Below are 12,793 nucleotides of genomic sequence, written 5' to 3' on the forward strand. Positions count from 1 at the left end.
GCTGCAAAATGCACATGGCAGTCAGACACTAGCATTTTTGTCTTGCCTCTACCTGAACATTGGTGTTAGCCATCTAACCACGGCTTCTTCCAAATCGTTTCATTGTCCTTACAAAGCTACTCGGGCCATACGACCAGGGACTATTTTGCTATCTGTGTGCAGGAAAAAAGACTGAAATGAAGCAGAATCCTCTAAATAACCAGAATAACTCTCCAGAAGCCAGCAGGATTAGGCTGATTGGCTCCCGTGAGGATCTGTGCCGTGCCCTTTGTTTATCTACAAAACATACCCTGCACAACCTATTAGGGCTTCTTCAAGCCTGGGACCTTGGAACAGATCTTATTTAATACTTTCATTAATGACCTTGGCACAAGAAAATGAAAACATGCTAATGAAACCAGAGCATATCGCAAGATTCAAAGGCTCATAATGTAGAGGAAGAGCAGGTTATTATACAAGTGGGCTAAAAAGTAACACAGGCAGGATAAAACCGAAGATCCTGGAGTATAAGGTCGTGTACTTAGGGATGAACACCAGAATTTCTGCTATAAGCTTGTGAAGCCCATCATTTAGCAGCAACATAGGAGCACCCTATTTATTTATTTACAGCTAAGCACAATATGACAAGCCCTTGCTAATGTGATGCAGGGCTAAGAAACGAAAGTGTGATGCCAAGACGTGTAAGATTCACTTTCACCAGTAATAAAGTGAATGTGCTAGCACTGAAAGTCTCACTGAGATCTTGCCGGGGACGCTCCAAGACACCGAGCATTTTGTGGTGAACAAGGCAAATTCAACAGGTGCTGAGGCTGCTTTGGTGAAGAAGGGAGGTCCAGACAGGCTCGCATATAGGAGGAGGTTTAGGCTACGCTTGTGCAGGCAGCAGGGAGGGAACCACAAGGTTCAATTGCAGCGTTTGAAGCAGAAGGTGCCAACCAGGCACGCTCCTGCCTTGACGTGTGCTCAAAACTTGCTCTTGTCCTTCAGTGAGCAAGCACAGGACCTTCCAACATCCCTCGTACTGCCTCCCCAAAGGCACCCACTTCTGCTGTTAGTAATTAAAGGCAAACCTGAGAGGAGAGAGAGGCCGGCAGGAGTGGCTCCCTCAGAAGCGGCCTTAGCAAAGTGTTGAAAAGCAGATCTCCCCTGCCAAATTGGACTAGACATAACCATCTATTTCCAACTAATGAAACACTTCTTTTTGTTCAGGTTTCTCAGCTGGGAATCCCATCCTGGTGTTTTGATAACCGATCCCACTTTTCTCCATCTGCTCACACATCTCTTCCCTCACAGCCCAACCCGCTCCTTCCACGAGCCACCTCTGAGCATCTGAGGGATGACATGAGCGAAAGAAGGGAATGTCTCACATGAGGCTCTTACACTTAAACATGGGCATTAAGTAGCTCTTTTGCAATGAAGCAGCATCAATATTTCAGCAGCATGAGAACTGTGGAAAGCCCCTAGCTGAGCAGGGGCCAGGCAATCGTTTGGGAATGGAAGAGGTGCCAGGACTTAGTCATCCTAGGTTGAAGCTCTGGGAATATAGCATTACCAACAAGAAAGAGAGCTGAGTTTCCAGGGGTTGTGGGACTTTCGTACTACCCCAGGCTTGTTGAATGAACCGCAGTAATGACAAGCTCTGTGCAGAAATACCCCTTTCTGTTAATAACTAGAAAGACCGATGAGAGAAAGAGAAAAAAGGCATAGAAAGCCTTACATGGATCCCGGTGCAATCTGGTCTACTGTGTACAATCCTCAGTGCACCAGGAAGGATTGAGCCTATTTTAGAGAGCAGAACATGCACCCATGGTCTTAGCGCACATTTCATCTCCCATCCAAGAATTCAGCTGCCAGCTGGTGGCAATTTGATGGGTAGATTATGGGCAACAACTACTGTATGGCTCCATATGCCAGAGGAAACATCCACCGTGGGATATTCTGAGGCCACCACGGGTGCTCACAGCATAATCTTTTGTCCAAATGGGTTCAAACTTCAACCAATGCTATGGCCTACAGGGACAAGAAGATTTCTTAGCTGCCTTATCAGCTGCATTAAGTTCTGCCATGGTCACTGGTGTAGGCAAAAAAGTGGGAATACATGCTTTACTTTAACTGAGGCCAAAGATTAACTGCACAGCGACCAAAGATGCAGACTACTGCTCAATGCCTTGACTAATGGTCTGGAAAAGAGAGTGAGCAGGGCAAATTTACAAGTGACACAATGTTATTTGACAGTCAAAACAGAAGGCTGAGATAAGGTTGTGAAAAACTGCATACAGATCTAGCAAACGCTGTTTGAGTGGACAACACACACACACACACACAAAATAAAAATTAAAAGGATACTCCATGTTATGAAGTACAGCTTTGGAAGAAATCATTTTAGTATTGATATGGTCAGCAAAATAAGAATATTTGCACAATGTCCAGAAACACTCTAAAGAGCTGACAAAGTATGAGAAAGTATTGGATGGAGAAAAAATAACTGAAGGCACTAAACCACTGTCTAAATCGATATAATCTCAACTTGCGATCGGTGTTCTGTTCCAATTTTCCCATCACAGAGATACATGTGAAACAGAAAGTTTCAGAGAGGTATAACAGAAGAATATCAGACGCAAAGTTGGACTAAATCAAATTATACAAAACTTACAATAGGCATGCAAGAAAAATCTTAAAGCAATTAAACACAAAAGACGCACACATTCACAACAGGCAACATTTTCTTCTGATGTACGCCACATGAAAATCTGGCCTTATCCTTTAGTGTGAGTCACAGGGAGTTTGTGTTCTGTGATAGCAAAGCACTAAATGACTCCTGATGACAATCATCCTACTTATCAGGGCCTGCAACTACTGTTTCTTCAAACCAACTAAACTGCTGTGTGCCAAGGATAATAATAAAACCAATTGCATCAGCAACACAGAATATTCTTCTCCACCTGGAAAATGTATGAAATGAAAGTATGAATGATATAAAAGGAGAAACTCTGGAGAAGTCAGCCCCCTGACAAATGATGTTTGGACAGTATGAAAATCAGCCCTATGTACAGACCACAGTGAGGGCCTGATCACCACTTAGGTGCCTCCTGAGTGAACTTAACCTGCACTTAATTAGTATATAGTCTTTGCATTGGTCCAGTAGGAGTAAACTTCAGCCATAACGAATACTTCTCAAACTGCTCTCGTGTTTCTAGAGTTTGGCTTATGTTCAGCCTATTTCATTTTTTTTAGCAGCTAATACAGGATCTTGGAAGAGACACCTACAGAGGTGCAGTGAGATGAGAATTTTCCTCTGGAAATGCCTTCCACAGGCTACAAAGAGATGGTAGGGCCACTATGCTTAAAATTGTAGGAACTTGGAACTGTACCTACAAGAGAGAAACCTATCTCAGTCTTTCTGGGAAATGTCCTAACAAGATCTTGGAAAACAGACTTGACATTTCCAGGATACATCCTTCTATTAACCTGTAAGAATAAATACATATTCAGTAAAGCTTTGATGAAGTAGTTTTAGTTACTTCATGATTTATTTATTTTTTCACAAGACTCCCAAAGGGGTTCTTAACTCCCTTCTAAACTTACCATAAAACTGGAGAACCAATTACTTTTTAAACAACTGCTAGTCAGATAAGTCACTGTCATTTCACATCACTGCTATATGGACTGTTTGCCATCACCATGCATAAATCTTACCCGGGTAGCTACTTAGCAAAGACAGTTGCAATACTTTTCTAAGGTCACAAACTTCTTCATTTAAGACTTTTCTGCCTCAGTGGCAGCTACCTGCCCATCCTAAAGAACCTTAAATCCAGTCAACTTTCTTTACAAAAGGACCATTTTCTTAAAACAATGTTTGGAATCAAGATGAGCAATTTAGAACGGTATAACTACCTTACAGTTCAAAAACCTGAACACAACAGGGTGCTGGTCTAAAGAGAAGCCTATTACTACTACATCATACTTCATGTGATGTCCCAGAAACTAAGACCATTTCAAGCAGAAAGGCCTTCCGGGCTTGACAGGTATAGCTGATTGCCATTTTCTATCTAAGAGAAAAAAGAAAATTATGCGTTTGGCACATTGGGCAAAACATATTTGGGGAAACAATGTGTTTAAGCCACTTGTTTTTATGGTTCTGAAGAAGAACAAATTGACTGTTGCCTTGAGAAGGATTCATTTTATTCATTTGTTCACAAAAAGTTTGCTTCTGACATGTTCTAGGAAAATGTCTGCCCGGGTTCTCTTCTCATATAGCATTTTTTTATAATTCTGACACAGATTCCAGTATGGGATAGTATGACAGCCACAATAGCAGCCACAACATATTTTTTAAATTATGCATTCTAAGAAGGAAAACCTACTCACAAATAGTAACAAGAATTTAATTTTCTGCATCACATTATAAAGCCTGACATTTTTTCTGTATTATGCACATTGATTCCATAGTATGGGAACGACGAACGTTTTGGGTATTCATTTTCAGCAAAAAAAATTGGAATGAGGCCAGGAAACAACAGCTGGCCCTGGTCCAGAGTTATCTGCTGAAACATAAGGAGGGGCTGCTGGAAAATTACTGATCAATAAAACTTTGAGAAGTTTCTTGTGTTGGAGATAATTAAAAAAAAACACTCTACATCTAAATAAGCCAATGAAATAAAAAATAGCATGACAGGAACTTGAAAAGCTTTGAATAAAATAGCTAAGAAAGGTGGCAATCTATGACATTAGAAAAACAGATTTATGGAATATTTTATACATTTAACATCATCTTTTATACTAAAGCTTTCCCTTTGATTATCACAATGAAATAAATACTGGAATTTCGTTATAGTTGTGTATTCTATTTGAAAGTCTCTAGTGTTTAAGTACATGGAAAATGATCTGAAAACTCCCAATATTACTCTTTACCATCACGAACATCTAGCACCCTCAGACTAAACTCCTCACACGCTCATCCACGGATCAGTTCCCTGTTTGAATCTCTCCATTCAGAAATACCGCCCCGCTACAGAAACGGCATTGCCTAACACAGCAAACGGCAGCGTGTTATCTTGCTGGTTTGGGGCTACGCATTGTAAGCACAGCTCTTTATCTCAACAGGAAGCTTTACAGTCTCTTTAGCAGCGGGAGTACATGAAGAGAAGAAGGGTGTGGGGCAGCGGAGTATCTTTCTCATTTAGGTTTCTCCAGAACGCAAAACTTCCCGTAGGGAAGCTCATCCCACTAATGTAGGAGGCGACTCATTGCCTAGAAACCATTTCCACTAGTCGAGCTTTTTTCTTGCTTGTAGCTCCATGGATGCTCACCCCGTGTATTTGAGGCTTCCTACAACATTAATGCAAGTAGTTAAGCGATACAATCTGCATGAGCACAGGCCATCGTTAAGCAGCTTGCTTATAATTATGGCATATGAGAGTGATAAAATATTTCAGTAAAGAGAAGACGTTGTATGCTAACCACTACAATGCATTCAGTTATTAAGGATGCATATGTAGTGTCCTGTTCTGGGCTTGTCAAGGAGCATTTCAGCCTAAAATATGTATAAATGTATACATACATATATAAGCATGCCATCCCCCTCTCCCACTGAAGGATAATTTCGTTCTATATATAAATCATTGTTGTTTATCAGGCACATAATCATAACTAGGTAGAGACCTAGCACGCATTTTTCATAGTCCTCAAATTTCAGATCATTGCACAAGGAAGGCAGCACTGAGTCCTAATTAAACTCCTAACCAAGAATCTTCACATTACAAACCTTAAGGAAAAATTCAATACGTACCCATTAAGCCACGTTGAGCTGACAGAAGAATGCTTCAAAACTGAGAGTTTGAGAAAAAAAATCTTACCCTGAAACAAAGTTCTTATCTGATTCTTTCTACAGCCTTTATTTTGACCAATAAAGTTCACACGAGACAGGATGGTTGTACCGCATCTTCCCACAGGTATCGCTGGTTAACCACTTGTCTGCCTTCTTTGCATTCCTGTCTTTTCTGTCCTCTCCCTTACTTCCTTCGTTCTTTTGGTTTGCCAACGCTGGGAATGATTGGATAATTACAGTTCTGCTGTTAGTGCTCCCTTAGCAGGCACTGTTTCAGAATAAAAGTGCCTTTCTTTCTAGAACAGAGTTTTCACGTGGGGAATTACCCCACTGTACCTAATTGTACAGGTATAATTGTTCATGATTTCTCTACCAGTCGGTTTCCCTGTACAGACAAACACCTGACCTTCAAGTATCTATCAGCCTTAGTGTTATATAGCATAGAGCAAAGGAATGTATTTCACTTACACAGGGAATGGATGCTTTCAGATCAAATGCTTGTCTATTTTCCCAACTGCTCATCGATCTGGTAAGAGGTATTACCTCTCTGCACCGGCTTTGCTGCTTACATCCCTAGCTCATCCCAGGCACACCGGTTTAGTGAAGCAGACTAATCAGGGTGGCCAGCAGCAAGCTCCCTGTGGGACCCGAGGCTCTCTCGCAACCTCCCCATGTCCCCAGCCACATCCCCGTGCCTGCTCCCCAGCCCCAGCCATGTAATCTGGTCGGTCGATGTCACACCACGCCGCTGGATAACCTGCTTGTACGGCAGCTGCCGGGGAAGGAAAAGATGGAGATAAAAAGCCAGAAGTGCGGAGGTCAAAGGCACAGCAGGCAGAGCTCTCGCTGAATTTACTAAACCACCAGCTGGTGAAGTCTTTCCAGGCAGCAGCGCACCCTCACACATTTCTGCCTCGTTCCTCAGTGCCCCCTTCCCCTCTTCTCCTTCCTTCTCTCTCTTTTAAAGACGTGCTAAATGTGTGTAGGGTTCATGCTCTCTGCCCCATTTCATTTTCACCGTGCACATCCATTCCTGCTACCTGCTTCCTCATCTGTCATGAGCACTGGCCAAAGAGCCCAAGAGCCAAAAATCTATATGTACTTCTTGCAATATAGACGTTTTCTGAAACTCGCAGTCTCCCAGCACCACAACGAGCTGCTCACAGATGAGTGACTTTAATGGTCCTCTCCCATAAACTGGGTAATTTTTCTTGGATAAAAGCAAGCTATATAATTAGAAAAGGGAACCAGTTACTTGTAATGAAAGTATAATCAAATCACCATTAAAGGGAAATTAGCTGCATTTATCTTAATTCTTGGGGCCCTACTGTTACCTCCCCACAGCAGAAGCTTCAGGAGGACAAAATTTACTTGGCAGTCTCAGTCACGTTTGCTCCTCCTGTTTGTTCACGCAAAAGTGGGCCCTTTATTGTGTTTTGGCAGAGCAAGTTGCGTTTAACTGAACAAAAGCCATTAAAAGACTATTTGTTTCATTTCCATAAAAAAAAAAGACACACCTCAACTTGCATGGACGTCATTCAGCCCCAGCTGGCTGCTCTGTCCTCCTGCTTGCAAGTCACTATTGATGGGACAAAGCCACGGAAAAAAACGAGAGGCCCAAGGGAGATGAGCACAAGCTTTGTGCCTAACTAGACCCATGCCACAGTATTCCTGGAGAGGAATCCCCGCGGGACTCCTTCCACGAGCCTCTCTTGGCAATTGCAGCACAGGGAGGCCCTGGGGCTTTGGAGCCACTTCACAAGAGGTTGGGAAGGGAAGGGAAGGGAAGGGAAGGGAAGGGAAGGGAAGGGAAGGGAAGGGAAGGGAAGGGAAGGGAAGGGAAGGGAAGGGAAGGGAAGGGAAGGGAAGGGAAGGGAAGGGAAGGGAAGGGAAGGGAAGGGAAGGGAAGGGAAGGGAAGGGAAGGGAAGGGAAGGGAAGGGAAGGGAAGGGAAGGGAAGATGTCTCAAGGCAGGGAGGTGGACAGCTAACAGAGATAAAAGAGGTTTGACTGTACTCCCCAGAGTTTTTTCCAATCTTTAGCACCACATGACACAGAAGGACAGAATGAAGAGGAACACTGCTATATGCCATAACGATAGCTATTTCACCCCCAGAGAGAGAAATGGAATTTAACATTAACGACTGCAATGGTATGAAAAAAGAAAGTGTCAAATGCTGAGATTTTTCTACCAACCATGATCAATAACTGCTTCAGTCTATCAACTACAGCAGCATTTATCCCTACAGCAGATACCAGTATTCATCAATATCATCCTTCAGCAGCAAAGCCCAAACGACTCCCAGCACAGATACACTTTTCATGCAGCAAGCTAAGCCAGACAAATAGCACTCAGCAGCAAAATTGAAATTCAATAGCAGCCTCCCACACTGACACTCACCTTCCTAACCTAAACATGCCTCGATTTCTCTTCTCCCACCACAACACAGTTTGCATAAAATCTGCACCCATTATAAGCAATATATTCAACAACTTCCTTTGGAGGCTTGTCCTCCCTGAAACAATTAGTTTATCCCAGTAATGAACAAGCCATGCAAGTATTTTCAAAATTTAAGAAGTCCTGTGGCCTTCCTCACAGCACAGTGAGATACAATATAGAGTCCTGCGCTGAAAAAAGTCTAAAGAGCTTCATCCCACTAGCTCACATTTATTTGTTACTTACTGGACACTGATGATGCATTAACCTCTTACATGGTTGACCCTTTACTTTCAATTTTTAAATTTTTTTATTTTTATTTTTAATTTAAGCAGAACTTTAACTTATGCCAGCCTGCAGCATCTTTGCAATATGAGCACAAAATACAATAGTGCACAGCAGATCTTCTCCTTATTCCTTTGTTTTGAAGTCCCCAAGCCATGTGGGATATAAATGAATCTAAGTAATGTCTTGCTTGATCTAGAAAAGTTGTGACCATCATGTTAGTTCCTCTCTACAAGCATAAATATAGATCAATCTGCTTGGACACACTTAGAATGCTTTTCATGTTTTAGATAAAATTGTTTAGATTTTTTCTCACAGAGAAAATCAGAGGAAATTCCAATTTTGCCCATGCTAATAAACTTTTTAACCATTTAATTGAAGAACTCCAACATCTACAACCGCTGAAGTGGCTCCTTTAAACTTACCAAGAAGCTGGCCAGTTGGAGGTTAGGTCTTTGGCTGGTTTCAAGGAAAACTACCCAAATACAGTAAACCTAAAGAAAAAATTCAATTTCAGTATTCTTAGGTAACATCTTAAAAATTACCAGCAAAATTTTCCTAAGACTCCATCCTCCAGTTCTCGTGTAAGACTACTAAATGTTCAAAGCAAGCCTTCTTTTCTGCCCACAAGTTTTATTGTAAGTTGAGAAAAGAACAGAAGGGCAGGGAGTACAGCTAGGGAAAGAATAATAGGAAGGAGAATAAGATGGGGAGAGAACGGGCAGGAGCTGAGCAGAAGGTAGGATACAGAAGGGGTTAGCAGTGTAAATTAGAGGATAAGTAATTGGGCAAAGAAGAGGACATAAAGTAGCAAGGGGGCAAAAGAGAAGCCCTGCAACTGCCAGAACACAAAGCCTTTGCAAACATGCCATATATTCCCTTGCCAATGAGCAAACAGACGTGAAACTAGTCGTAAAGAATCTCCCATCTACTCAAGGAGGACACAAAATGTGTGAGTTTTTCTACTACTACCCACGATGGGGCTTTTTTCAGATAGTACAGGACTGTGCTGTGGATCCAAAGAGTTACAGCATGCTGATGTTCAGTGGCAGCCTAAGTCCCATGCCAGAAGCCAGCTTGTTCCATTTTAAGTTTGGGATTGTTGTTTGTTTGCTTACCTTAACTCACAGTGTTGTCTGCTCTGTGAGATACCACCTTCATGGGCCACGTACTTAGTGTAGAGGGAAGGCCTGATACGGAGACAGGTAGGGGAGGAAGCTGCTGCCTGTACTACTTCTGTCTCATTTGCTACAGAAATGAAAACCATGGGATGGAGGGGACAGGCTCTGCCAGAAAACAAACACACACAAAAACAGCAACAAAGAGAAAAAAAACTGTCTATCGTTATGGCAAATAACTGAACCTCTAGAAAACTGGGTTCTAACTCCATCCTAAAGTTCACACGTAAGTCTCAGGAATTTGCATTATACATATTCCTCATATTTCTCCCCCACCCCAACTGAGTAATTTGCAGTGCGAGCTGCCAAGGTGCTGAACATCAGTAGGTGCATCTGAAGTCAATGGGAGGTGGACATTCAATACACGTCGAGCAGCAGAAAGTAGAAATGAAGGTCCTTGATTTAATGTTTAACACCCTGGAAAAGAAAGCCTTTTACTTCTCCACAGAGGTATCTAGGAGTGTTGATATTTTTCATTTCCTGGACCTAAGACAAGATAATGCCACCCATTTCATAATGGTATTACACAGATAAAGTTGTTAATGTTTAGCAGGATGACAGCATTCCTGAAACACTCTAACGGAAATTAATATTTTTTCTTCAATGGAGGGTAGTGCTGTGCAGTAAGCTGTACATTAAAGTATACGTGAAATAAGCATTAAAAGAAACATTAAATAGAAGCAAAGAATTGGAAAGCTCTTGGAGTTTAGTCTCCTGCTGTCTCTGGCGACTACACCACATAAGCACTTTTCTAAATTGATCAGGTTCCGCTTTCAAAGCAGCTGGGCTTCCTGCCCTCCGTGCAGAAAAGTCATTCCATAACCTCATTGCTCTGAAAATTCCAGATTTTCTAATTCTCAGTCTAAATTCATCAATGTCCATTTTAGACACATTTGTCTTCCATTTAAATAACAGTTCTCCACCCATGTTTTCCCTCCTTTGGAGACAATGTCAAATCTCCTCTTAACCTTTATTAAAATAAACACAACAAATTCTTCTAGCCTCCTCTCATAAAAGCTTCCCAAAGGTCATCAACCTACTCAGAGATAGGGTTCCTCTGGGGAAACGAGATTATGGCTATGTCTTTTAAAACCACATCACGCCGTAGTCCTAAGACGCAAAAACCCAAAGGACCCCAAATGGAACAGAAGCCCAGGCGGCAGCTGTAGCACGTAGCGGGCCTGGAGGCAGATGCCTGGGCCATGCAGTACTCAGTGCCTGCACCGCACGTGCGAGTACATCCAGATCCACCACACACTTCTGTGCACACAGCTTTGCTGTACCCAGTGCTTCCCAGGCTTTTAAGACAATTCTGCATTTCTTAATGCAAGGTCTCAGTAGGTTGGAGGGAGAGGTGAACTACAGCGCATGAGAGATTAATATCTTCCCAATTTTTGAGTGGAATCGGGGAAGGAGGTAGCCTTGATTAGGTCAGCTGTCCTTCCTCAGATAAAATCCACTCATCTGTGCCTTACAGATAGAATGGCTGGTTTCATCTCTGACGGAGACATGATATTAATCAAGGTTTTGTTGCACAATTGGTCAGTTTTGGCCTTTCCTTCACATGTTAATGAAAGCGATGACTTGGGGTTTTGAATATGAGAGAATATCCTAGTGACAAGGAAGAATAAAAAGGCAACCTAAAAGTGTAGCAAATTGCCAGGACAGTAATTTCTGGAATAGAGTAACATATTTCCAAAATTCTTTCTGTGAGAATTTCATTAACTTTGAAAGGGGTATTATCAATAGGTTCTTTTTTTTTTTTTCTTTTTAACAGAATAAATGCATCTCAAACTCAAATTACAAAGGCGGCGGTTTGTTCACAGCATGGACCTAATTTCGACATGCATCATCGCAGCCCTAGTCCAAACACAGACCAAGAGCTTTACGGGCTGAGACGATAACATCCTGAGGTCGGTTCAGAGAATTCGTCATTCCATCTGGATGCTGAAGTTGCTGAACATGACTAAATTTGGTGATGCTGAAACGAAAGGTGAGAAATGTCATCACTTCACGCAGACGCCCTGCGCTGCACAAAGACATCTGTGGCCCTGAGCTAGCCCGAGGCCTGACGGGCAGGACGTCTGTGATCCGCTCCCGGGTCTTGTATGCCGAACGTCGTGACAAGCAGCACAAACCCGCTATCTTGTTATCATTTCTTCCAAGATTGGGGCGGTATGAGCGCAGACAAATCCCGCACCCATCCAAGCAGCATTCTGGAAGCACAGCAGCAATTGACTCATGATTATTCACTCATGACTGGACAGTATTTTGCTATTCATGTGCAGCAGCACGAACCTAAAATTCCGGTCTCTGTGCATTGCGTCTCTGACCTCTTCGAAACTAACTCCAGGTGAAATCAGGAGGGGGGGAAAAAGTAAATATATTGATTGGTGCTGATGTCAAATGCTTGTCCTTCATCCCGTCAGGAGGGGAGGGATTTTAACTCTTTATGAACAATTTTGCGTCGCCTGGATCCTCGGGAAGGGTGGGGGAGTTTAGCTGTGGTGAATTCTGCGATTCTGTGAATTACAAATGGCTTTGGAAAATCTGTCCCTGAAGAAAGCTGTGTGGAGCAAGTGCTCATGACGAGGAAAAGCCCCTCGGGCTCCATGGTGGGGGTGACAAACAGGGTCGTGTGGCAGACCCCATCGACCCGGGGCTCGGGGATATGCACTTTGTCCTGGCCCCGAAGGAGCAAAACGCCCTTTGTTGGGGGCACCTGGGACAAAAAAAAAAAAAAAAAGAAAAAACAAAAAGAGTATTCGGACAAAAACCCAAATCCACCCCCCCGGCAGCCCCTCAGCCCCCGCCCGGCCGGGGGAGGAGGCGGGGGGGGGGGGGGGGGAGGGTTGTAGCAGCATCTCCATGGCGACAGTGACGTCATCTCACCCTGGATCTCATTGGAGGAAACCCCGTGGCCCCAGCCGCAGCCCACGGGCCAACCGAGCTTTGCGCCCTGCCCGCTCTCGCCCCCGCGGCGGCGGCGGCGGCGCGCTGCGCTCCCATTGGCTGCCGGGCGGCGGAGGGGCGGGGCTGGGCGGCGAAGCGAGGCGCTGATTGGCCG

General features: G+C 43.4%; 1 long non-coding RNA gene across 2 annotated transcripts; it reads right to left on the bottom strand.

The window, feature by feature from the left end:
- Positions 1–2,377: 2,377 nt before the first annotated feature.
- Positions 2,378–12,755, bottom strand: LOC310896104. Of its 2 annotated transcripts, XR_014581177.1 has the most exons (5): positions 12,619–12,755; positions 9,667–12,448; positions 8,974–9,042; positions 5,789–6,042; positions 2,378–5,328 (listed from the first exon to the last, which is right to left on the bottom strand). It is a non-coding gene; the product is annotated as an uncharacterized lncRNA (long non-coding RNA). The 2 variants fall into 2 exon arrangements; XR_014581178.1 differs by having other exon boundaries at positions 9,667–12,656.
- Between the last annotated feature and the right edge of the window lie 38 nt (positions 12,756–12,793).

This window comes from Anser anser (assembly GCF_964211835.1).
Source record: "Anser anser genome assembly, chromosome: 3".
Taxonomy (NCBI): domain Eukaryota; kingdom Metazoa; phylum Chordata; class Aves; order Anseriformes; family Anatidae; genus Anser; species Anser anser.